This window comes from Cynocephalus volans, chromosome 13 (genome assembly GCF_027409185.1).
Source record: "Cynocephalus volans isolate mCynVol1 chromosome 13, mCynVol1.pri, whole genome shotgun sequence".
Taxonomy (NCBI): domain Eukaryota; kingdom Metazoa; phylum Chordata; class Mammalia; order Dermoptera; family Cynocephalidae; genus Cynocephalus; species Cynocephalus volans.
In genome coordinates this window covers 43,224,576-43,249,905 of record NC_084472.1, presented here as the reverse complement: position 1 = coordinate 43,249,905, position 25,330 = coordinate 43,224,576, and positions in this window count along the sequence as shown.

Genomic DNA, 25,330 nt, shown 5'->3' with positions numbered 1-25,330 from the left:
CCCAGCCCAGCACAGTGTGCACAGAGGGGGGAGACGTGCGGCCAGGGAGGCGGAGACTCGACAGAAACCACACACCTGGTGTGGTCGCCACTGCACGATCTAACAGCCTGGGCCAGAGCACACGGATCGGGGAGAAGTCCTGCACAGGAAGTGAAAGCTCAACAGAGATCACACACCCTGTGGTACGTGATCCACCAGCCCAGCAGAGTTCAACCTGACCAGAAAGGTGGCTCCCCGGAGAAGCCCAAGACCCGAGGCAACCACACACACAAGACACTAGAGGCCAACTGAGCAGTCACGGAGGGAGCCATACCAAATTAGCAACCACAGCAACATCCTAGTTAGTCATTAGTCTCAAACCGGTGGTCTGTGCAACCCCCTGCCACAATGAATAAACACCAAAAAAAAGATACCAGAAATACAAAAAATCAAGAAAGTATACCACCAAAAGTTAATAAATCTCAAACTCTAGATCCTATAGAACAAGAAGCCCTTGAAATGACTGACAAGGAATTTCGAGTGATAATTCTAAGGAAACTGAATGAGATTCAAGAAAACTCAGCCAGACATCATGATGAAATGAGGAAAAGTATACAGGATCTGAAAGAGGAAATGTACAAGAAAATCAATGTCCTGAAAAAAAATGTAGCAGAACTTGCCGAACTGAAGAAGTTATTCAGCGAAATAAAAAACACAACGGAGAGTTTAACCAGCAGGCTTGTCGAAGTTGAAGAGAGAACCTCTGAACTTGAAGATGGGCTGTTTGAAATAACACAAGCAGACAAAAAGAAAGAAAAAAGAATCAAGGACATGGAAGAAAATCTGAGAGAGATATCAGACAACCTCAAGCGCTCAAATATCCGAGTCATGGGTATTCCAGAAGGGGAGGAAAATGGAGATTCCATTGAAAACATATTCAACAAAATAGTGGCAGAAAACTTCCCAGGTATAGGAAAAATCACAGATCTTCAGATCCAGGAAGCTCAACGATCTCCAAACGTATTCAACCTAAAAAGGCCTTCTCCAAGACATGTCATAGTCAAATTGGCAAAACTCAGAGACAAAGAGAGAATCTTAAAAGCTGCAAGAGAGAAGCGTCAAATCACCTATAAGGGAGCCCCAATCAGATTAACATCAGACTTTTCATCACAAACCCTAAAAGCTAGAAAGGAATGGGATGATATTTTCAAAATACTAAAAGACAAAGATTGCCAGCCGAGAATACTCTACCCTGCAAGGATATCCTTCCGAAATGAGGGGCAAATAGTATATTTCTCAGACAAACAAAAACTGTGGGAGTTCACTACCACACGACCACCCTTACAAGAAATCCTCAAGGGAGTACTGGGTTTGGTTCCTGAAAAATAACTACCACTGCCATAAAAACCCAAGAAAAATCAAAACCCGCTAGTATAATAAAAATGGCATTCATGAAGAGAAAAAAAGCTAACAAAAACACTATCTACAACCTAAGGAACCACCAAACAAAGAAAGCAAACAGTAAATCAGAAAGCAAGGAACAAAAGAAACCTAAGACAACCAAACAACCAATAAAATGCTAGGAATAAATCAACACCTTTCAATAACAACTCTTACTGTAAAAGGCTTAAATTCCCCAATTAAAAGACACAGACTGGCTGACTGGATCAAAAAGCAAGACCCAACTATATGCTGCCTACAAGAGACCCACCTCACCCATAAAGACTCACATAGACTAAGAGTGAAAGGATGGAAAAAGATTTACCATGCAAACAGAAAAGAAAAACAAGCTGGAGTAGCTATTCTTATATCTGACAAAATAGACTTTAAACTAAAAACCATAAAAAGAGACAATGAGGGACACTACTTAATGATAAAAGGTCTGATCCATCAAGAAGACATAACAATCATAAATATGTATGCACCCAATGCTGGAGCAGCCGGATTTATAAAACAAACTCTATTAGACCTAAAGAAGGAAATAGACACTAATACCATAATAGCAGGGGACCTGAACACCCCACTGTCAATATTAGACAGATCATCTAGGCAAAGAATCAGTAGAGAAACACAAGATCTAAACAAGACTCTAGACCAATTGGAATTGGCAGATATCTACAGAACATTCCACCCAACAACCTCAGAATATTCATTCTTCTCATCAGCACATGGATCATTCTCCAGGATAGATCACATATTAGGTCACAAATCAAGTCTCAATAAATTCAAAAAAATTGGAATTATCCCATGTATCTTCTCAGACCACAATGGATTAAAACTAGAAATTAATAACAAACAAAACTCTGGAAACTATACAAACACATGGAAATTAAACAGCATTCTACTTAATGACATATGGGTCCAAGAAGAAATCAAGCAGGAAATCAAAAAATTTCTTGAAACTAATGAAAACAATGATACATCATACCAAAACCTGTGGGATACTGCAAAAGCAGTATTGAGGGGGAAATTTATTGCATTAAATGCTCACCTCAGAAGAATGGAAAGATGGCAAGTGAACAACCTAACACTTCACCTTAAAGAACTAGAAAAACAAGAACAATCCAAACCTAAAGTTAGCAGATGGAAAGAAATCATTAAGATCAGAGCAGAACTGAATGAAATTGAAAACCAAAAAACAATTCAAAAGATCAACGAATGAAAAAGTTGGTTTTTTGAAAAGATAAATAAAATTGACAAACCATTAGCATGGCTAACAAAAAAAAGAAGAGAGAAGACTCAAATAACAAAAATTAGAAATGAAAAAGGTGATATTACAACTGATTCATCTGAAATACAAGGAATCATTCGAGACTACTATAAACAACTATACGCCAACAAATTTGAAAATCTGGAGGAAATGGATAAATTTCTGGACACACACAAGCTCCCAAAACTGAACCATGAAGACGCAGAAAATTTGAACAGACCAATAACAATAAAGGAGATTGAAGCTGTTATCAGAAGGCTCCCAACAAAGAAAAGCCCAGGACCAGATGGATTCACAGCAGAATTTTACCAAACATTCAAAGAGGAATTGACACTGATTCTTTACAAACTATTCCAAAAGATTGAAACGGACGCAAATCTCCCAAACTCATTCTATGAAGCAAACATCATCCTGATACCAAAACCAGGTAAAGATATAACCAAAAAAGAAAACTACAGGCCGATATCCTTGATGAATATAGATGCAAAAATCCTCACTAAAATACTAGCAAACAGAATACAGCAACACATACGTAAAATTATTCATCACGATCAAGTGGGACTCATCCCAGGGATGCAAGGTTGGTTCAACATACGCAAATCAATAAATGTGATACACCATATTAATAAACTCAAACACAAGGACCATATGATCATCTCTATAGATGCTGAAAAAGCATTTGATAAAGTTCAGCACTCATTCATGACAAAGACCCTCTATAAGTTAGGTATAGAGGGAAAGTATCTCAACATAATTAAAGCCATATATGCCAAGCCCACTGCCAATATCATCCTGAATGGGGAAAAGCTGAAAGCTTTTCCTTTAAGAACAGGAACTAGACAAGGATCCCCACTCTCACCACTCCTATTCAACATAGTGTTGGAAGTACTAGCCAGAGCAATCAGAGAAGAGAAGGAAATAAAGGGCATCCAGATCGGAAAAAAGGAAGTCAAACTGTCCCTGTTTGCAGATGACATGATCCTATATATCGAAGAGCCTAAAACCTCTACAAAAAAACTGTTGGAATTGATAAATGATTTCAGCACAGTAGCAGGATACAAAATCAACACACAAAAATCAGTAGCATTTCTTTTCTCCAATAGTGAACATGCAGAAGGAGAAATCAAGAAAGCCTGCCCATTTACAATAGCCACCAAAAAAATAAAATACTTAGGAATTGAGTTAACCAAGGAGGTGAAAAATCTCTACAATGAGAACTACAAACCACTGCTGAGAGAAATTAGAGAGGATACAAGAAGATGGAAAGATATTCCATGCTCTTGGATTGGAAGAATCAACATAGTGAAAATGTCCATACTACCCAAAGTGATATACAAATTCAATGCAATCCCCATCAAAATTCCAAAGACATTTTTCTCAGAAATGGAAAAAACTATTCAGTCATTTATATGGAACAATAAAAGACCACGCATAGCCAAAGCAATGCTGAGCAAAAAAAATAAAGCTGGAGGCATAACACTACCTGACTTTAAGCTATACTACAAAGCTATAATAACCAAAACAGTATGGTACTGGCATAAAAACAGACACACTGACCAATGGAATAGAATAGAGAATCCAGAAATCAACCCACACACTTACTGCCATCTGATCTTTGACAAAGGCACCAAGCCTATTCACTGGGGAAGGGACTGCCTCTTCAGCAAATGGTGCTGGGAGAACTGGATATCCATATGCAGGAGAATGAAACTAGATCCATACCTCTCACCGTACACTAAAATCAACTCAAAATGGATTAAGGATTTAAATATACACCCTGAAACAATAAAACTTCTTAAAGAAAACATAGGAGAAACACTTCAGGAAATAGGACTGGGCACAGACTTCATGAATACGACACCAAAAGCACGGGCAACCAAAGGAAAAATAAACAAATGGGATTATATCAAACTAAAAAGCTTCTGCACAGCAAAAGAAACAATTAAAAGAGTTAAAAGACAACCAACAGAGTGGGAGAAAATATTTGCAAAATATACATCTGACAAAGGATTAATATCCAGAATATATAAGGAACTCAAACAACTTTACAAGAAGAAAACAAGCAACCCAATTAAAAAATGGGCAAAAGAGCTAAGTAGGCATTTCTCTAAGGAAGATATCCAAATGGCCAACAGACATATGAAAAAATGCTCAACATCACTCAGCATCCGGGAAATGCAAATCAAAACCACATTGAGATACCATCTAACCCCAGTTAGGATGGCTAAAATCCAAAAGACTCTGAACGATAAATGCTGGCGAGGCTGCGGAGAAAAAGGAACTCTCATACATTGTTGGTGGGACTGCAAAATGGTGCAGCCTCTATGGAAAATGGTATGGAGGTTCCTCAAACAATTGCAGATAGATCTACCATACGACCCAGCTATCCCACTGTTGGGAATATACCCAGAGGAATGGAAATCATCAAGTCGAAGGTATACCTGTTCCCCAATGTTTATCGCAGCACTCTTTACAATAGCCAAGAGTTGGAACCAGCCCAAATGCCCATCATCAGATGAGTGGATACGGAAAATGTGGTACATCTACACAATGGAATACTACTCAGCTATAAAAACGAATGAAATACTGCCATTTGCAACAACATGGATGGTCCTTGAAAGAATTATATTAAGTGAAACAAGTCAGGCACAGAAAGAGAAATACCACATGTTCTCACTTATTGGTGGGAGCTAAAGATTAATATATAAATTCACACACACACACACACACACACACACACAAAAAAAAAAAAAAACTGGGGGGGGGAGAAGATATAACAACCACAATTATTTGAAGTTGATACGACAAGCAAACAGAAAGGACATTGTTGGGGGGGAGGGGGGAGGGAGAAGGGAGGGAGGTCTTGGTGATGGGGAGCAATAAGCAGCTACAATGTATATCGACAAAATAAAATTAAAAAAAAAAAAAAATAAGCTGCCAGTATGGCAGACCAGGAAACTAAGGCACAAACGCACTTTTTCGAACCTCTTGATCCTTTCTTCTACCATCTGCCATGGAAATTCTAGCATTTCTCTCTCACTGAGTGCAGGCCATTGCTTTTTCTCAGCTTCAAAAACCATCCTCTCAGCATGTTAGCACTGTCTGCTGGGTCCTTGCTGGGGTGTGAAATCCTGTATAATGAATGGGAGATTATCCCCCTATCAATAAACTCTCCCTCGTGTAACACTGCGTTCCACCACCTGCCCCAATCCCAGCCATCACTCTCAGGGTACAGCACTGTCCCTGCTCCTGGTGGTATTTATTAGTTAGGTAGGTTCCCTTCTGCCTTAGAAGGTCCGGTGTATCCTCAGACTGACTGTATTAGGATGTGTGCCCCATGATTGGTCTGGTTGCCAGGGGACTGGGGGGGAGGTGGGTAGATCCCAAGGAAGACAAGCAATATGTTGTAAGGCACCTGTCTCATTTGAAGCCTGAGCCTGATTTTTAAGCAAGAGGCAGGGTGGGGATAGGGGTGATGGGTACCACTATCTCCTGTATATTCTAAACTGGGGAGTGGGCCACTTTCTGTAGGTCCTGCAGGTTCAGCAGAATCTGGGAGTGTAAGGTTCTCAGTGGTATCTACCCAGATAACCCTGTTTCAAGTCTCAGCGTCCCCCTCCTTAGGTATTGGGGTCCTGACCTGGGTGCAGGAGTCCTGCAGGGATGAGCATTCGGCCTTCTCTGAAGCTCTTCTACTCTAAGGATTCATTCGGCACCTGCTCCTCTGTTTTGTCTGCTTCTGGCTGTAGGAGCTTGTGGGTTCCTTAATGCCACCAAGAAGGTCCTCTACTTTTCATGTTTTGCTTGGGATTGGAGATTAATGACCCTGAGCCTGCCATTATCTCTCTTCAGTAGGCCAATGGCAACAGCCACCTGATTCTGTAGTCCTTGCAGTAACTTATTCATCACTCTCAAGTGTCAGATATTACTGTAGCCTCCTTGTCCCCTTCCATGGGGATTGCTTACCAGTTCACCCCTGATGCACTTTTTAGCAATTACACTGCTACAGCATGACCCAGCAGTCACGGGGTTCTTGGTGCCAGCCAGCCAGCAATGTACCCAGCTCCAAACCCCCATGTTAGCTTCTGATCCTGAGGATTATAGCTGCTACACTGCCTTAGAGTGGGGTGCCAGACCCTGAGGCAGAGGCCGATTGGGGGTGCTGCTGGGAGAAGTGAGGGAGGCAGGACTGGGCAGAGGGAGAGGTTGGCCTCGATGTGGTGGCAGTGAGGGAAGGTCTCACTGATCCCACGGAAATGGCCATTCAGACTTGTGTTAAGTTGAGGCAACGGGGCGGCTTTTATATTTCCATATCAGCCAGTCATTAGCCAAACCACCCACCCCAGGAGGGGGCACAACCTTGGGCACGGCAGCTCCTTGAATCCTGGGGCGATGCCCAGTGAAAGGCACAACTGTGAGCTGCCAGTAGCTGACGTTCCTGATGGCGGATATGTCAGTCCTGTGAAGATCTGCTGGGCGAAGTGCCCCAGCGTCCACTACACACACCAAGTGTCCAGTACACACATCACTTCATGTTAAAACAAATGTGGCTATATCATGAGGCACAATCCAACATTTGAAGGAAATTCAAAGATAAAACATGAGAATTCACAGACATGTCCCCCTTATCGCAGCCTCTGCAGAAGCCTGCAGACCCTGCTGAACAGGTCTGCCCTTCCCTGCTGCAGACATGAGGCATGATTTGGTGAAATGCATGAGGGGCATTGCCCTAAGGAAACCTGCTCCCCAGAAGGACTCAGAGACACCCACAGACACATCCAAGCCAATGAGAGCCCTCGGGACTCCTCTCCCTGGAGAGTTAGCAACTTAAGGCTCATTTCTCAGTATGGAAAGAAAGACAGTGTTCCCTGACAAAGGGATTCCAAGCATCATTAAGTAGGTGTGTGAGGGTTGCAGGGGATACAGGGGGTTGCATGCCCTCCCAGTGCTTCTGAGATCACGCCACCTGCACCACCCAAGCAGAAAGCTGGTCTAGCAGACAAGGATTGAAAGAGGCCTGGGCTACATTCAGGGTTTTAAGCTCTGGTATATTAAAAAATGAAGTCATGCCAAAACAGGGCTACAAAAACTATTTACATTGAATAAACTATTCTTTTCAATACACACACCCACATACAGAAATACAGTGACTCTGTTTACTACCGTATTTGAAAATATTGTGAAAAGCTAAATTTGAGTGTGTGTGAGAATACAGGGTCTGGGTCAAGCTAAGTCCTGACCATATTTACAGAAGACAAAGTTCTGGTCAGTGGCTTCTGCCTCAGAATGGGACACGTAGATGTCCCACTGAAACACCACCATTTCTAGAGTTGCTTGCTGTACATATATGTCCTACTCTTCCTCCCCCCATCCTCGAACAAATGAATGCGTAGCCTTGCACATGGATATCAGGGAGCGCTGAACGCAAGCCCCGTGCCCTAATAGAAACAAAAGCCACAGGGCCGTTTGGTGCAGCCTTGATCTCACTGTCGCTGATATCTTCTAAATGTATTTGCTATTTGCTCCAATGTCCCTGCAAACCCCTGCTGTTCTCAATTGTCCATTGCCTATTAGGAATGGTTCCAGCCAAGGTATTTTTCCCCTCTTTATTTGCTCCTTTTTTTCCCTGAGAACTTTACTATGCATGAGTAACCGGCCTGTGATGCTGCTTTTGTTTGACATTTTGCATTCGTTAAAAACCAGTCATCTGCATGTTTTATAAACCCGTAGGGGTCTCTCTCCCCTTGATCAATGCTGGAAGTACTCATTAACATCTGGGAAAGTTATGGCCCCAGACAGAGAGGGTATGCGACCTACCGAGTGTGGTTTTAGGGAATTTATCTTTTGAAAAAACACCAAAGCACTTTACATTCATTGCCAGGGTTGTTCGCTAATAGAAATGAGCCTGCCTGCCTTTAGTACCTCGGTGCATTCCCTTTCCCCAGCCTGGAATACGTTTTCCCTCCCACTCTGCTTGTCTTAGGCTGTTTCTCCTCTGGGAAGCCCTTCCTGGTCAGCTCAGCTGACTCAGATTTCTCCTTTCTCTGAAAACCACCAGCCGACCTTCATTGGGCATCTCCTATGTGCCAAGTACAGTGCAAGGCACTGCTAGGATTTAATATAAATAAGTAAAGTCCTCTGCTGTCAGGTGCTGATGAGGAAAGCACACACACAGATTCTTAGGGCAAAGTGCGGTGGCAAGAATTTGGAGGACATGGTGCAGAAAGATCAGAGGCAGGAGAGGATCAAGGGCCCACCTCTGCCCTCATCGATAGGGTTTCAAAGAGGAATTGGTCCCACATGTTATGAAAGAACTTGTGGTCATTTGGAAGGAGCTAGAATTCTGCCCCCATGGCCAACATTTCTCAAATGTGTTCCATGTGGACCAGCCATACCAGAATCACATGAGATGGTTGTTAAAGTGAAGTTTCCTGAGACCCATTCAGACTGCTGATTCATAGGGTGTGCATTTTCCCTAGTGCGATGGGTAATTTTAATGCACTCTGAAGTTTGAGAAAGGCTGCTGTGGCAGATGAGAGCTGTTGAAGGGTTTGATGTGACTTTTCATTGATATGTGTTTATTGTTAATGTGTAATACATGCACGTGAAGTCTCTTTCATTTCCAGTCCATGGTCTATTAATTTTCCATCCTCCTCCTACCCCAGAAGCAGCTACAACTGCTAGTATCTCAGGTGTCTTTCCAAGTATGCCTGATGTTCAGTCACTTGCCTACTTGGTCTCGGGTTCATTCCCTGCCTCTCTCTGCTTTTCCCAGGCTCCCTTCACCACTGCCTTTCTGTTAAGTTTGGTGGACAGGAGGCACTGGAAAGTGATGGGAGGGTAGGAGGTGTGGAGAAGTCAGGGAATCAGGTGACCCTCTCCCTCCCCACCTTTGAGCAGCAGCCCTGGCACTCTGGCTCTGTGATCCCAGCTTATTCTGGGAAGGCTGCTGTTCCAGCTGCAAACAGGTGGCCCTGGCTCCTGAGCTCTGATCATTTCATCTCTCCCTCTGCTCCTCCAGCCCTGCTGCTCTTGATCTCAGGATCATCTCATTGTCCCCTGCTTGCTCTTTCATCTCATTCAACACATTCAACATGAGTTTCTCATATTAAACTGCCTCTATTCAGTTGTCTGGTTTGAGGGGTTTTCCCAACAGGATTCTGCCTTTGCTCTTTCTTTTCACTTAAACGTATATCTGGTGGATAAGCTGTTTTCCACCAACGCTTCCTGTGAGAACTACTAGAAAAGCCAAACAAAATATTTTTTGAAAAATAATTAAAAACAAAAACAAACAAAAAATATCTTTGAAGGTATCAAGTGCTTTCAAGGCTCTGAGGAATTCCAAGGTCAAGATTAGGAGAAGCGGGAAGACCAGAGAGATAAGCCCAGTAGGTAAAGCCAGTTTCTCCCTCAAGGCTTACAAAATCGATGACTAAGGGGCCAAGAAGCTGAGCAGAGCTCTCAACATACTCACAGGGCTATCAAGTAAAAATGGAGTTCAGAGCCTATCAAGGAGGAGAGGCCCTGGTATATACTTAGGCTTTGGGGTCGAGACCCCAAAGAACTAGTGAAATGACAAGTAGACCAGTTCTCACAGAGACCGAAGTCCAACTGTGAGTTGTCACACTTCTTGATTGGACTAAGGTGATTTGGATTCTTGGTGTTTCTTGCCTAGATGCCTTGCCAAAGCAGAAGTAAATCCTCTCTGAAAGAAGATATTATCTAAAGGATCAAATTAAACAAGTCCAACTCTCATCAAATATAACCAGCAATATAAGATGACAAGATATGACTGAAAAACCAAGATAAACAACAGACACTGGAAATAGACGCAGGAAGTACAGTTACTGGACTTGGACTTTAAATCACTATGAATAATATGTTCAAAGAATTACTTTAAAAGAGTGATCATTTTAATAGAGAACTAAAGAATCAAATGAAAATTCTATAACTTAAAAAAATACATAACTGAAATTAAGAACTCAATGAATTATACATACTGACCAGAAAAATTAGTAAACTGGAAGATAGATTACATAGAAATATCCACACTGGAGCACAAAAGAAGAAAAACCACAGAAAGAACTATCTATATATTCATAATTGACAAATTACTTAACTCTAATGTGCCTCAGCTTCCTCAGCTGTAATATGGGAATAATACAGACCCTGTGTTATAGGGTTGTTGTAATGATTAAATGAGTTACATATATAGAAATGTAGATAAAATTCTATATAAATGTATAAATCTTCTAGAACAATGCCTGACATATAGTAGATGCTATATAAGCATTTCTTTTATTGTTAGTATTTTATCTTGGAGATTGTTCCATACTAAGCATGGAACACTGCCTCATTCTTTTCCCCCTTCATTCTTTTTAATAGCTATGTAGCATTCTATATTATGTGCATACTATGATTATTTAAGCAGTGCTATTATTTAAGCAGTCTATTTTATAAAGACATTTGAGATATTTTAGTGAATATCCTTATACATAGTTTTGTACTTGTGTACATATGTAACCATATCTGAATTTATAGAATAATTTTATAGGTATATAATTTCAAAGAATTATAATTTCAAAGAATATATTTAATATAATATTAAAAATTGATGGATAGTCACAATTTCCAAATGGTAGTACATTTCCACCAATAGCATCTGAGAGTACTTATTTCCCTAAACTTATCAATTCCATGTATTATCAAACTTTCTTACATGGTCAATTGGATGGCGTCTAGTTTTAGAGAAATAGGATTTTTCTTATTGTGAGTTAGAGCTTCTTTTCATATGTTCAAAAACTATCTATATCTCATTTTCTGTTCATGTTCCCTTGCCAATTTTTGTATCGGATAGTTAGGTTTTTCCTTATTGATTTGTAGACACCATTTATATATTTAGGCTATTAGCACCTTGTCGTTTATAAGGCAAATATTTTTTTCTTAGTTTGTTGTTTGTCTTAGACTTTGTTTATGATGGGTTTTTTTTTTTCCAAGCAGAAAATTTTAATTTAATGTATTCAAATCTATCATCCTTTTCTTTTATGGATTGCTTGTTTTACGTTCTGATTAGAAAGGCCTTTCCCACTCCTATACTTAAAATGTTCTCCCTATGTTTTATAGAATTATTTCAAGTTGAATAATGTTAAGATCAGATTAAGACTAGAGAAATCATTCTCTGGCTGTCATTTAAAGAAACGCTGGGAGGTGAGCAAGACTAGAGGCAAGGGGCTGGTTCAGAGGCTTTTATACTAATTCAAATGAAGAAGAAAGGCCTGAGCTTAAATCAGGAGGGGAAACAGAATCAAGAAGTGTTTAGCAGAGAAAATCAGAAGTACTTAGTGATTCTTGGATATGAAGGTAAGAGGCAAGGAGACCTCTACACCACACCCAGGTTTCTGGCTTGGGCCACACTGGCTACTCTTTGGCACTTGTGTTATTATATTTCTCTTGACTTCCTGGCTTCCCAGTGATACCTAGCACCTCTCAAGAGCAGGAGCACTTTAGAGATCTCCTGGGTTCCCTGCAGACCCTAGGCCAGTGAGCACACAAAGGGGCTGCGAGACAGTCGCTGATGAGCCGCACAATGGTATCTTCAGTGGAAGGGGCTGTGTGTGCTCCTGCCTGTGATGACCCGGTGAGTAATGGGGTGTTCTCCTGAGTTCTGACACGGGGAGGAAGGCTTTGTCTTTACAATGCCCTTGTGAAGTGGGCAGGAGGTCTCTGTCCCATAAGCTCATGACCTGTCTACTGGACCTCTTCACTTGGGTGGCCCACTGGTACCTAAAACTCTATATTGTCACCCATGCCCAGTGAGTCTCCATCTCAGTGAACTGAACCATCACCCACCCAGGCCCCTAAGCTAGAAACCTCAGCCAGCCCTGCCCGCTCCCTCTCTCCTAGACTCCACATCCCAGCAATCTTCATATGCTGGCACGTATTCCTCTGAAGTAGCTTCAAACTCTTCCCCCTTATTCAACCCCATGGCTGCTGCCTTAATCCAGACTTTGTCTCCTCCTATGCAGACTGCTCCAGCAGCAGCCTAACCAGTCTCCCTGCCTCACTTCCCTCCAGTTCATTTGTATCTGTTGCTCAAGTGACTGTTAGAAAACAAAGGGGACAAGGTCACTGCCCTGCTTGAAGGCAGAGTGGATGAAAGAATAAGTAGTGCACTGTGCTTGGTGTATAAGGACATTTACAATCTGGTCCTTCCCCTGTCAACCACCCCACACTGACCTCTGAGCCATTCTCTGTCCCCAGACAGAACAGGTACTCACACATGTCTGTGCCTTTGTCCTTGCTGTGGTAGGTAGAACAATGGTTCCCCAAAGATGTTCATGCTCTGATCACTAGAACCTGTGAATCTGTCACTTTGTATGGCAAAGGTGAATTAAAGTTGTTAATCAGTTGGCCATACAGTATGAAGATTCTCCTGGAAAATCTAGATGGGTTCAATGTAATCACAAGAGTGCTTAAAATTGGAAAAGGGAGGAGAAAAGGGGGTCAGAGTGATGCGATGTGAGAACTCAACCTGCTTTTACTGGCTTTGGAGATAGGAAAAGGGGCCATGAGCCGAGGAATGCAGGCAGCCCCTAGAAGCTATGAAAACCAAGGGAATGGATCCTTCCCCAGAGCCTCCAGAAGGGAGCCCAGGGCTGTTTACACCTTGGCTTTGGCCCGGTGAGACCCATGTCAGACATATGACCTACCTAACTGTAAGATAATAAGTTTGTGTTGTTTTAAGCCACTAAATTTGTAGCAATTTATTACAGCTGCAATAGAAAACGAATACACTTCTTGCACCCTCTGCCTGGACGACCCCTTCTTCAATTGCTTTGCCCAATTCAATGTCACCCCTTTTGGAAATCTTAAATTCCCACAGGCAGCGGAATTGACTGTGTTCTCCAAGGCTTGCCATATCATCTTTAAAAAAATTTTTTCATATCTGTTTCTTCCACTAACTAGAAACTTATTTATTAGGCTTGGGATTGCCCTTGATTTATTTTTGTTTCCTTCAGAGCTACGACAGGACTTAATGTGAATAGAAAGAATGACAGATAAGAAAATAGGCCAAGCCAGCACCAAGGCTGGGCCTTCCCATTACAGGCTGACTTAGGAAAACAAGCTTCTTCATACAGTAAATAGATTTGCAGTCATGTCTTCCTGCATTTCTTCTGAAGGCCTTCCTGGTCCCAGACCTCTTTTTCTTTGGGTAACTGGAGAAATGTCTCACATTAGCTTCAAAATGTTGGTTGCTGCCTATCTGTGGCCAAGGCATTTAGACCAAGTAGTAAGCCTTGGGATGGTTGATCCAGTTGCAGATATATATTGAGCACCCATCTCTACTCGGCACAATTCAAGTCTCTGAAGGGGACAGAAAGTCTTGGCCTTTAGTGATCACTACTTCATTCTGCAGCTAGAGAGACATAGTGTAACCAGGTAAAAAGTGTTTGGCAGAGTAAAAGGTAAATGACATTAGAGGTCAATAAGACAGAGGTGGGAGTCAAATGAGAGTCTCAGCCACATGAGATCAGAGTCCAGGGGAGGGGCTTCTGAGGGCTGGAACCCTCAAAGAGTAGGTCATACTGGAGCTGGGCCTAGCCACATTTTCTTGGGGGCTCATGGAGGTTGCCATTGTTAGAGATCTTGAGCACTAGGGATTTCAGTTAGGCTGCGGCTGGGGAAATAAGGCATCTGATACTGCAGCCAAGTGCATTAGTTCATTCAGCAAACATTTCAGGAGCCCCTACTTGTCTAGGAATGTGGATGGGGGTGGATATAAAATGGGAGCATGAAACTGTAACAAAGCCGAAGGTGACTGAATAGCCACTCTTATGGAGTTCACATTGTAATCCAATCTGGTTGTCATCCAAATCAAATTCTACCCTAGGTGTTTGATAAATAAATGTCTGTGGGTGGTCAGAGGGGTGAGATCACTCCCAGCTAGGAAGAATCAAGAGAGGCTTCCTGGAATAAGAGGACTCCTAACTTGGCCTTGAAGGATAGTCAGGCTAGTGAGAGGCAGAGATGGGGAGGGCAGCTTGCAGTTCTCTGCAGTTTGGGTTGAGAACTTCGCTTTTTAAGGTGCATGTATTTTAATGGGAATTTATTTTCCGCATTATTAAAGCTTAACACTTCCCTCAAATCGTATTGACACAAGGGGAAGGCAGAGCAGTTCACCAGACAGCAGATTTTGCCCTAAGCAAAGGCACTTCTTGGTGCTGGAGCAGACCCCCACTGTTTCCCACAAGAGCCTGTGCTGGCTTTGGAAATCAAACAGGAGCCCTTAAACAAAGCACTCCCTTCTCCAGCAAAGGAATAGCTAAGGGCTGGGCTACTCCAGGTAACACCTGCAGGAATATCTTGCTAATGGCAGCTGTGAGAAGCCACGGGGCCCCACTCCAGGTGAGCACTCACGGCCAAGGTGGGCCTTAATCACCTTTGTATTTGTAGTTCCTCCCTCAGTACCCTGCAAGTCAAATGTGTGCTTACTTACATTCTTACTTGTGGGATGACGAGGAGATTGACTAATCGGGAAGATGGATGAATGTCGTTCCATGTGTTGCCACTGAGAGGCTGGGGTATTGGAGGCTTCCTGGAACACCCAGTTCATCTGCTGGTGGACGTGTGGCTGCAATGGTCTTCATCATGTGAGCTACGGGTGCCCGTGTAGGTTGTCTGTTCATGGATCTCATGGGGAACACTTAGGAGGTCATGGAAGACGAGAATGCAAGAGTGATCTGAAGCTTGTGGGATCGTCTGTTCAACTCCCTTAGCTTGTGAATGGGAACACTGAGGTCAAGGGATGTACCCAAGGTGTAATGTGGTTCATCTCCCAGAAATTTATTTCACAGACAGTTGCTGCCTGTCTTCCAGGACTGGTGTTTGTTGATGTGAAACACCTGCATTGTGTCTTTTGGTCAAAAGTTAGTTAGTTTGAAGCTCTTCCCAGTGAAGACAATAGACAGTCATCAGTTTAACAAGAACCTATAAAACAAAACCATATAAATGTGTTAACTTGAGAGCTCAAGTACTGTCACTGTCAAATATTGGCAGGAGTGTGAGGACAGAGAAATCCAAGCTCCCCTCACCCACAGCACTGACTCCAGGGGTCCTGCCCCCTCAGCCCTGAGGCTGTAGGAATGGGAAGGCCACTAGGGCTTCTCTGCAGGGGTCTCAGCTCTCATTTCTGAAACTGCTCTGATCTGACAGGGAGGGTTGGGGGCATGGGGAGAGAAAAAGGAAGTGGCTTTTATATTCTGACGAATACTCCAGCACTTCCCCAGTCCAGGTGATGAGGTCCTGGCCCTGTTCCAATTTGGGTAATTACATTTTCCCTATGCAAATCACTACCCGGCATTTGCATAGAGCTGGTGGAGGCCTGGCCACCTTGGCAGCCTCTTCAGGCTCGCTCCAAGCCTGGGTTCATCCGCCACCTTCTTGGCTCCTCTGAGGGAGCCTGGTTCCCAACAGCAACACCAGCCGCTGCCCATCATGACCCTAGTGTTTGTGGTTGACCGGTACACTTCAGGTTTTTGATCTGCTTAAGGTCTTTTGATGAGGGGTGAGATGTCACAGAGGAAAGACCAGAAGTGACTGCAAGGGGACCTAGACCACGGCCATACACTAAATCTGCCACCCAGGGTGGATCACTTCCCGTCACTCAGCCTCTGTTCTTCATCCCTGAAATGTGGGCTAGGCCAAGATTGGTGGTTTCCACATCCTTTTTAGAAGCACTTTCAATTGTTTTCAATAAATGCTCTTTTTTCTTTTACAAAGCCAATTTTAAACCAGAACTGTTATTAGATAGTGGCACCCATGTGCTGGAAAGCTCCTGAGGCACTTCTACAGATGTCCCCTGGCTACATGAGAATTTAGTAGTGGCCTTTGAGGGCTGACTTCCTGGGTTCAAATTGTAGTTCCTCCTTTTATCAACTGTGTGACTTGGAAAGGACCTAATTAACCTCTCTGTCCTGCAGTTTCCTCATCTGTGAAATGGGTACCTATGTACTTCAAAAGGTTACTGAAAGAAAGTGAGCCGAAACACCTGGTACTGATCAAGCTTTATTAAAGGAAAAGAATCTGCCAGACTGTACTCAAAATGGAGGACAGCACCGGGCGTGGGGGTGGGAGGGCTTCTATAGGCTGTACGGAAGGCTGACGTAATCAGGGAGGGGGTTGGTGCTGGTGTGGAAGACAAGGCTGGCGGATGCAATCAGGTGGAAGGTTGCACCCATGCAGAAGTAGAGGGGTTTCTATTTCTCAGAAACCACGAGGTTCCTCATAAGGGAAAAGCTGGTGGCCATTCTGTGCTCAGTGAGTATAAAATGGTGCCAGTCATGTCCAAGATCCATCATTCCTGCCTTTTAAGTATAGGGAGAAGGGAAAAGAGGTCACAGTCTCATTCTTCTGAAGGTACTTCCTGCTGGAGATGGGCAAAGATATGAAAAAACAAGAGATTTATGTTGGCGGGTAAAACAATTAGGTGGTAGGGTATTGGTTTTGTGTGGGGAGGCTATATTCTTCTGGGGAAGGGTCGATGGTTCTCAGGGGCTGATATCCTCCTCCCAGGAACAATTTGGTGACCTTTTGGTTCATTTAGGCCTGCATGTATTCCTGTAAGAAATTAGGGAAACACCAAAAGAGGCAGGGGCCAAGAAGAAGGATAAGTCCCATCACAGTTAGGGGTCCAACGTGTTTTGTCCTGAAGTCCTTCCCCATTGCTATAGCCTAGGTGAGTGGTTTGGGTGAAGCAGAAATTTTTTTGTTAGTGGGGGCACTGGACTCCAGCAGAATCCCCTTTGGAAAGAGCTATCCAGCAGTTTTTACCCCCATAAGAACATGATCTGGCAGTTGTCTGGTCATAGCATGTTGTAGGAACGTATATCAGGGATGTGAATGTGTCCTATAGGGTTCCCCCGAGGATTCTGGGTGGCTGATCTGGGAGGTTGGGAAGTGTCCTTCCATCCACCAAGACCTTGTTTATACATCGTGAACAGGGTGTGGCATATGTCTCTGTTAGGAAAAGAAGCAGAAGGAAGAGAAAAGGCAAGCTTTCACGGGCTGAGAGGTTGAGAGGGTGTATAGTAGGAAAAAGGAGTAGAGGGTAACCTCATCGGGGGTGTAATTGCAGAGGGCACCCTGCCAGGCTAATTTAGGTACCAACTCAAGGATGTCTTCAACACTGGAGTGGCAGGTCAGGACCAGTCTCGGAGCAGCTCCTGTGTGAAGGACTTGAAGCGGACCTGCAGGAGTGATAGGATCATCGCCGGGGGAAAGATCATCCTTCTCCTGGGATTGGGGGGAGAGCAGAGGTCCTGAAGATTTTCAACTTTGTGGGTCCTAAAATGGACAAAGTGTAAGGAGATGTTGGGTTGGGGGTTGAGCAGAGGGACCCCCAACCCAACAGATTCTTTGGGTAAAGTCTCAGGTGCTGGTTTTACTAAGGATAAGTGATACCAAGTGGCCTTTCCTAGTACCTTTACTGCCATGGGGGTGGTGAGAAGTACTGTATAAGACCCTTCCCAACATGGTGAGAGGGGCTTTGGGATTCAGGTTTTAATATACACTTGCTGTCCTGGGCTCAGTTTAAAATCTAAGGGGGTGGTGGGGAAAAGATGAGGTAATAGAAGGTTGGCCTGTTCCTGAAGAAGATCCCTAATGAACAAAAGAGTAGGGAGATATTGGCCTAAAGGTGATGAGCTGGAAGGGAGAGGTGTGAGAATGAAGGGTCTACCATATGTAAGTTTGAAAGGGCTGAGGCCAGTGGGTTTGTGGGGGGCAGCTCGCAAGTGAGTGAGTGCTAAAGGGAGAAGTTGGGTCCAAGGGAGGTGAAGTTCCATGGACAGCTTGGTGAGGTGTGTTTTTATGAGGTGATTGGCTTTTTCTACTTTGATGACTGAGGTTGATATGGTATATGCAAGTCCCACTTGATATGTAAGGCCTGTGCTGTGACTTGTGTAATCTGGGAAATGAATGCTGGGCTGTTATCAGACTGCAGGCTGGTGGGCAAGCCAAAACGAGAGATGATTTCTGAGGTGAGAGCATGTGTTACTGCTGTAGCATCCTCTGAAGTGCAGGGAAAAGCCTCAATCTAACCTGAAAAGGTATCTACTATGGTTAGAAGATAGCATGTCCTTTTGTGGGGAGGCATGTGAGTAAAGTCAATTTCTCAATCCTAGACAGGAGTGTACCCTCTGGCCTGGTGGGTGGGAGAGGACTGAACTTGGAGGCCACCTTGATTGGAGCAACAAGTACACAAAGGACAGTTTTGAGTGATTTGCTTAAGTAACTTGGCCATGTGGGGAGAGTGATATAAGGGCTGAAGAAGGCATAGTAGGAGTTCATAGCCTATATGAACTAAATTATGGAAATCTAAAAGGATTTTCTCAGTTTGTGTGGTAGGGAGGACATAGCGACCAGAGAGAGTATACCAGTTGTCCTTCCTCTGTGCCCCCAACTATTGGAGGTGTTGTATTTCCTGAGGTGTGTATTGGGGTAAGGGCATAGGGGCCATGAGAAGGACCTGAGCAGGAGAGGAAGAGTGGGGCCCTGGTGATTGAGCAGCCCCCTTTGCAGTTAGATCCACCAGTTTGTTTCCCTGGGCTATGGGGTCATTGGAGGTTTGGTGTCCTTTGCAGTGTATAACCCAACCTCCTTTGGGAGTTGTGCAGCCTCAAGAAGTATCTTGATAAGATGTCTATTTTTTATGGGCCCTGCTTGAGTGGTCATGTATCCTCTTTCCTTCCATATGGCTGCACAGGAGTGTAGGATGTGGTAAGCATATTTAGAGTCAGTGTATATACTGACTCGTTTGTTACTTGCCAGAGTGAGAGCGTGGGTGAGGGCAATGAGTTCTGCCTGTTGGGAAGTGGTGTTGGGGGAGCAGAGAAGCCTCAATAGTTCATGTTAGATTTACTATGGCATAACCCACCCAGGGGGTCGGGCATGGAGATGGCCCTCCCATCTACGAACAATGTATGTTGGGGCTGTGTAATGGGATGCAGGGATATGTGTGGAAAGGGATTGAGAAAGAGGTCTAAAGCCTCCATGCAATTGTGTTCTAAGGTTTGTGAGTGTTTTGGGATGAGAGTGGCTGGATTTAAGGGAGGGCAAGATTTAAAGGAGAACTGGGAATTTTCAATGAAGGTAAGGTGGATAAGATGTAGGTGGGAAGGGAGAGAATTGACATGGCCTTGTGGCTGAGAAGGTCTTGAAGATGATGGGGGGAACAAATGACTGTTTGTTGTCCAAAAGTTAGTTTAGCACTTTCTTGTGCTGAGAGGGTGGCTGCCACCAAGGCCTGTAAACAGGAAGCCCATCCTCGAGCTGTGGTGTCCAATTACTTGGAAAGGTATGCAACAGGGGAGAAGATATCTCCTGCCTCTTGTCCCAAAACCCTGACTGCCAATTCTTGGGTTTCAGTGACATACAGGATAAAAGGATGAGATACGTTTGGGAGGGATAGAGCTGTGGCTGTGAGGAGAGTGGCTTTTAATCACTGGAAGGGAGAATGAATGGACTTTGTGGGATCTAAGGGAAGGCAGGATCCCCTCTGGCTGCCTCATAAAGTGGTTTTGCTAGCACACCAAAGTTAGGAATCCATAGGCGAAGATGCCCTGCAAGCCCCAAGAAAGAAAGGATTTCACCCTTTGTGGTGGGAGTAGGGAGTTCAGAAATTAAACTCTTGTGATCCACCGTTATTTCTATGGTGTTAGGGGTGAGGTGGACTCCCAGATAGGTGACTAAAGGAGAAGAAATTTGGACCTTGCTGGGGGACACTGGATATCCCCTGGAGGCCAGGAAATTAAGGAGAGCAACAGTGTGGGCCTGTGAATCCTCATAGGAGGGGCTACAAAGGAGGAGGTCATCCACGAATCGTATTAAAGTGCTAGAGGTTGGAGGAAGTTCAGATAAGTCTTGAGCTAAGGCCTGGCTGAAGAAATGGGGGCTATCCTGAAACTCCTGGGGTAGTACTGTCCAGGTGATAATGACACATATCAGGATCAGTCCAAGTGAAGGTGAACAGGTTTTGACAGGGGATATAAAAAAAGGCATCTTTGAGGTCAAGTACAGAGAAGAAATGGGTTGTTGTTGGGATTGTGGATAGAAGAATATAGGGGTTAGAAACAATTGGAGTTATGGGTAAAACAGCCACATTAATGGCCCTGAGGTCTTGAACTAAATGGTATGAGCCCTTAGGCTTTATAACCAGAAGGATGGGTGTATTAAAAGGTGAGTGGGCAGGCCATAAGAGATGAGAAGAAAGGAGTTTGTGTGTGACAGGTTTTAAGCCTATTAGGTGTTTGTTAGTGGTGGGGTATTGTGGGACATTAGGGAACAAAGAGGGGTTCTGCAACTTAACTAGGATAGGGGAATGGTGTATAGCAATGGAGGGAGAAGAAGCATCCTGTACTAGGGATTAACCTTGTCTGAGGGGAAGGGGAAGGTGGAAGCCTCAGGGGCCAGGTCTGGGGCAGGCTGTAACAGGAGTATTGTAGCTGGAGTTAAAGTGTCTAGGGTAAGGGTAGCTTTGAATTTGGAAAGGATGTCCCATTGCAGTAAGGGGGCTGGGCATTGAGGCATTATTAAAAATTTGTGTGTGAATTGGGTGTGATGTAGAGTGCAGGAAAGGAGTTGAGTGATCCATGGGCAGTATTCTGATCCTGTGACCCATACTATTATTATAGAAGATGGGGTTGTTGGTTCTGTATATTTAGGAAGGGTAGAGTAAGTGGCCCCTGTATTGATGACAAAAGAGATCGGCTTACCTGCCGTGAAGAGAGTTACCCTGGGCTTATGTGTGGTGATCTCTGTGGGGGCCTTGGGCCCTGGGCATCATCAGTCCTCCTCCTGGGCAAAGTCAAGAAGCTCCAGTAGGGATGGTGGCCGAGCTAAAAGTTGTGGGTTGGGGACTGGGCTACTCCCTCTTGGGCAAGTGGAATGGTCAAGCCACCAGTGACCTGACTGTTTGCAGTGAGGACAGGGCCTGGGAGGAGGCCAGGGGTTAGGATGGGTTATGACAGGCCTGTGCCCCGTGGCCCAGTTGACCACATTTGAAGCAGTTCCCAGATGACTTGCCCCTAGAGGCAGCTAGCTTTGCAGTATGTGATCCACAGATAGCATTAGCCAGGAACTTGTATTTGGCCTGATATCTTTTGTAACAATCTTTCTTCTCCTCCTCCTCTCTATTATTAAAAACCTTGAAATCAGCATTGAGGTGGTCTTGTTGGGTCGTATTTGGACAATCCTCAGGTTTTTTTAGTTTTTTTCAAATATCAGGGGCCGATTGGGTAATAAAATGAAAGTGTAGAGGGCCATGCCTGCAGGGGAGTTTGGGTTTATATGTGTGTATTTATGTAAAGCCTCAGAGAGGCAGGTTAGGAGCTTGCTGGGATTTTTGGTGGATCTCTGTGTGATTTCTCTAAACTTGTCATGTACCTCATCTGCCTGTTGTTGGGCTGTTATCCAGACCTGCTCCCTGTCCTCAGGGGACAGAGTAGTAGTGAGAATCATAAAAATATCATGCCAGGTGAGATCATAAGACTGGGTGAGATATCTGAATTCCTTAAGATATGGGTCCGGGTTGGACTGGAAAGATCCCAGTTGTTTTTCAATTTGGGAGAGATCAGAAAGAGAAAAGGGGATAGGGACCCAGACAATTCCCTCCATCCCAGCCACTTCATGGAGGGGGTATAAAGGAGCTGGAGCTGAGGTGGGATTGTCACCTGACAAAGGGGGAGAAGGAGAGGGGTTGAGTGGCTGAGGATGAGTGTCTCAAGACCAGGTGTGGAGAAGAGAGGGAAAAGGTGGAGGGGCTGGTGAAGGATCTAGAGCATAAGGAGGTGCTCGAGGAGCAGAGTGGTCTGATGGATCAAAAGATTGATCTGAGTCCGGAAGGGGAGGTTGGGCATGAGCTAGGAGAATTTGAGATGTGGGACAGTTTTGACAGAGAGAAGGATGCAATCTGAGATAGAAGAAGGCTCGAACATAAGGAATCTCTCCAGCTTTGCCACTTCAGTGACAAAAGTTATCTAGGTCTCTGAGAGGATCCAAATCAAGAGTGCTATCTTCTGGACACTGGGATCCATTGTCTAGTTTGTACTTAGGCCAAACCTGACTGTAGTAGAAAACAAGGCATTTGGGTTTAACATCTCCCTGGAGGCCAAGAGGTAAGCCAGGAGACAGATCAGAGGGCATAGAGATTACAGCAGAAAATGAGACATTTAGGTTTAATGTCTCCCTGGAGGCAAAGAGGTAAATTGGCCAGGAGACAGCCCAGAAATGTAGAATGTGGAGGTTTGGATTGTGAGGATCCCACATAGAGAGTGAGAAAGAAGGTGATCAGTCCCAGTAGAAGGGTAACACCAAGGTGTGTCCTCTTTGGTGCACACCTTCCTTTTAAGAGAGGAGCCACCAACCAGCTAGAGGAGCATCCTCCAATAGGTGGGGGCCATAAGAAGGTTTCCTTGGCCAGGCATCTGGGCTTCATCGCAAGTAGACAGTAGTTGTAGAGAGTAGTCAGGGGAACTTGTAGAAGTAGGACAGATCCACTGACTCACCCTGAACTGAGACCAATGTTGGATGCATTGGCCTGAAACAGCAAAAGGAGAGAGTCCCAGAGGCACCTGGTTTAGCAGGTCTGGGAAGGGTGGCCGGGAGGGCCAATCAACCCAAGAGAGGGGATTGTCCAAAAGTCCTGGCCAGGACTCTTCCTGGGTTTCAGCACCAAAGTGAAATAAAGTGAGCTGAAACACTGGGTACCAATTAAGCTTTATTAAAGGAAAAGAATCTACCGGGCTGCACTCAAAATGGAGGGCAGCACCAGGTGTGGGGGTGGGAGAGCTTCTATAGGCTGTAGGGAAGGCTGACATAATCAGGGAGGGGTTTGGTGGAAGGTAAAGCTGGCGGATGCAATCAGGTGGAAGGTTGCACCCATGTGGAAGTAGAGGAGTTTCTGTTTCTCAGAAACCATGAGGGTTCTCGTAAGGGAAAGGCTGGTGGCCATTTTGTGCTCAGTGTATGTAAAATGGTGTTGGTATTGTCCAAGATCCATCAGTTACTGTGAGGACTAAATGAATCTGTACATCTACAGCCCTGGGAACAATAACAGTGGCCAGCCCCGCTCTGTGCCAGACACTTGTAGTCACTCATTCAAGCATCCCAGCAGTGCTAAGAGATAGGTGCAATTGCTGTCCCCATTTTACAGATGAGGAGAGAGAAGGACAGAGAGGTTGAATCACTTCCAGCTCACAGAGGGCAGAACGGCACTTGAATCCAAGCAGTCTGGCAACACAGTTTGGGATCTAATTCTGATGCTGGCCTGTCTGGCCCTGTACTGTAGTGATCATACCATATTATTAAAGGTCCTGTTTGGCACCAGCTTCCTGAACTCTGCCATTTTAATGAATGATAAATGTAAAGCTCTCAGCCTGATGTCTGTCACAAGGCAGGTGAATTGAAAAATTTAATTCTGTCTCTCCTCTTTCTCACCTGTGCTCAGCTTCATCTCAGCATGTGTTCACCCCTGTCGAAGCAAATCATGCCATGCCTTTTTCAAAAAATATACATTAAGTACTTTAAAGACATTATCCTCAAGATATATCTGCCACTTTTCCCTCTAATCTCCCCACTCTATCTTGAGAATTTGAAAGATCACGTATATCTTAATAGGTGACTTTCCAGTCTGTGTCCCCCAAAGACTGCTCATCTCAAGGACAGGCTATACTTCATCCGTTCAGACATTCATGGGACCAGGCATATTGTGGTAGATGCTCAGAGAATGTTTACTACGTGATTGAAGAAAGGGATTTAACTTATTAAGTAGGTGGTTGGTTTTAGGTCCAGTCTAAGAAAATTGTGAGAGGCAGTTATGAAGACCCTCAAGCACTCCGGCTGGACGTGATGAACCCAGGGGGCCAGGTGGGCTCTGGGAGAAAGGAGTAGGTGGCCAAGCAACACCTGTGTGAGGCAGCTCTGCCTGAAGAGGGCACCAGAGCCAGGCTGAGGGCAGCTCTAGTGGGCAGTGAGGGGCTGGAGTGGGCAGCAGAGGTGAGAGTGGCTGAGATGGAGTGTGAGCCCCAGGGACTCTCCGGAAGGCAGCGACAGCTTAGACAGAGGGAATGTGGTGATTCCTCTGCCCCCACGGGGGAGGGGGTAGCACAGCTGGGGGATGGGGGTGAGAATAGAAATGCAGGAGGAGAAGGGAGTTCTGCCCATCTGTATACCATGCCCACTGCAGGATATACACAGACGGAAGAGGAGCCAAGGAGGAACAGGACTATCTTGAGAGTCACATGGCTGCCAGGAAATGTAATGGAGGGGCCACTCAGGGTGAGATCCCAGGGCACCAGGTGACCGGTTTCACTGTGCCTTGTCTGTATCTGTTTATGGAAATGAGTGTCATGAGCACTTTGAGTCCCTTGTACAAGGTTCCTGGGCTGGCTTAACCCCTTCCAGAGCCAGTGCTTACCTGACAAGCATCGATCCCACACCTGCCAGGTGCCCAGCCCTGTGCCAGGGGTAAAGCACACGTGGCTGGCTCAATATCCACAGCTCTGCCTCTGGGGCCAGGCACAAGCCACTGTCCTTCCAAACTGGGGGCTGGCAGCCGAGTGAGTGCTTGTTGCCCATGTGCCGGAG